We start from the raw sequence: 2398 nt of genomic DNA on the forward strand, positions 1-2398 counted from the left end.
CGATGGCTACGTCCTACTGCTCCCTTCATCCGAAAATACTTGTCATCAAAATAAATAAAAAGAGATGTATCTAGAACTAAAATACATCTAAATACATTTTCTTTTATCCATTTTGATGACAAGTATTTCCGGACGGAGGGAGTATATGTTTATGGTGCACAGCTCATCTGAAAGTGAAGGTGGTAGAGTATCATCAAACTGGCTTTAAGTTGTACGTAAACCTATATTATTATCATTAAAATTTTGTGGTGAAAGACGTATTCAAATGTTGTACAGTACTATATGGGTGTGTTGCAGAGTCAGCCACATGCTCACATATGCCACACCACGACAAGCATCCATGCATGCATGTATCACATGGAGTCATCATTTGCACTTGCTCACGGCCGCGGGGCACCCACTACGTGCATACGCTAATTGGCGTGGATGCTTGACACGTACAGCATCTAGCGGAAGCTCCTGCCGTATGATCCTTAGCTTATTATTGGCTTGGCTTGATTATAAGCCTACATACATGCATCAAATCATGTGAATCTCCTTGGCGTATTAACTCTTGTTCCGTTCCCACACTAAACTAATGCGAGGTCAGAGAAGACGACCTCTCTGTCCTGTGAAGGCTCACAAAAAATGTAATAAAGGAGCGAAGAATATGGATATATAAGCACCAAAGCACGCTTAAATCATTTTGAAATTTCTGTCAACCAAGAAGCTAGTTAAAGACTTGCACCATCCTGAAAATTGCACCTTCTAGAGCTCATAATCATGCATTGTTCAAGCACACCCCACAAGGGTTGTTCACAACAAAATGACTTTGAACAACTGAAAATAGTACTCCCTTCGTCCTGTAATATAAGATCATTTTGACGGAGGGAGTAATGTATACAAGGTTTTATGCCCAGTCTCTTCTTAATTAACAAACCAAAGGATATACTTTTGCATCGTGTGCACACAAAAACTTAAGGCCATGGAAAACTCACATGAAATCCTAACATGCTATTAAAATTTCATTTGCTGCATGCCACTCGGGACCATTTTAGCTCGTCCGACACACCGGTACGTGACGTATTTTCTCAGGAAAGGATAAATTTTGCTACGATTATCCAACCAACCCGTCACAACAAAACAAGTTGATAAGTTAGCGGAGGAAACAGATATTAGTGACAATCTGGCATTACACAAGGACAACTCCTGCTATGTTGCTACGTGTCAAAATTATGCGTTTAGATATTGTGTCTAGAGGCTAAGCTTGAAATGCACAACAAGAAGTGCGTCTACACAAAATGACATTCTGTCCTGGCTCCTAAAGCAGGAATTCTGCTTTTTCATGCATGCACCAGTACACATTATGCAGTAATTAAAAATGCACTATTTTTTATTTTTAATCAACAAAACATATTTATTTTGCCGCAAAAAAACATATTTATTTCTGTATCTGTCCCTTTTTTTTCCTTGCTTCGTTGGCAGAAACATGAAAAAGATGCAGATCATAAAGGCCTCTCTCACTCTCCTTTTCTTATTCTTTCGGCGCTTTATGTCAGATCCATGGATAACAATATCAGAAAATAAAGTTTGGAACTTGAAAGCATATGCTAACTACTGGTACTGTATACACAAGATATGTGTACCAGTTAAGGGTTTTTTGCCTGCAAAATATATTTGCTTTTGTTTGATCTGTTGTAGCCGGCAATGTTCGCTGAATCACTGGCCTGATCAGATAGAGAAAAAGATCTTGCAGACAAAAGATGCAAAAGAAAGAACTGGACGTGGCAAGTATAGTGATGCGTTTGTGCTTAGTCAGGTTCTGTCTGCTAGGTGGCACACACATCAAGTATAATGATGCCTTTGTGCTTAGTCAGGGCTTTTATGCATGCAGTAGGTCAAGTAGCGTTTATAAATCAGACAAAATACTAACCTGCAAGTAGTTCGTGTAATTATTGAAACTAAACAAAAATCATAATGTGGCTGCTGGGATTCGAGCCCAGGTCTCCACGGCCACAACGTGGAATTCTCACCACTAAACTACAGCCACCATTTTGTTTGTTAGTTAAATCTTAGCTTTAACTTCTAGTGATAAGGCTCTGATTAGTTTGTGATTAGTTTCTGATTAGTCTGTCCTGATTAGAGGTTTTAGTTTAGGTTATCATATGATTAGTTTTCTCTTTCCTTCAGTAATTTGTAAGACTTTGTGGTTTTATTAAACGAAGTACTCCGGCCCTGTTTATATAAAAAAATCTTCTACCGAATGATAAGGCCATAGGCTATCCGATGTCGATCCGTCATCCTGTTGGGCTTTTACTAAACTGTACATGATTGTTTTCCATGCCGCCAGGGAAAAGAAGAAGGAAATTCACGGGTGAAAATCATTTAAATAAAACCGGCCATAGTCGAAAGCTATTAA

General features: G+C 38.8%; 1 non-coding gene across 1 annotated transcript; it reads right to left on the minus strand.

The window, feature by feature from the left end:
* Positions 1-1957: 1957 nt before the first annotated feature.
* On the minus strand, positions 1958-2029 carry TRNAH-GUG. Its single transcript has one exon. It is a non-coding gene; the product is annotated as a tRNA-His (tRNA).
* Between the last annotated feature and the right edge of the window lie 369 nt (positions 2030-2398).

Source organism: Triticum dicoccoides, chromosome 2B (genome assembly GCF_002162155.2).
Source record: "Triticum dicoccoides isolate Atlit2015 ecotype Zavitan chromosome 2B, WEW_v2.0, whole genome shotgun sequence".
NCBI lineage: Eukaryota > Viridiplantae > Streptophyta > Magnoliopsida > Poales > Poaceae > Triticum > Triticum dicoccoides.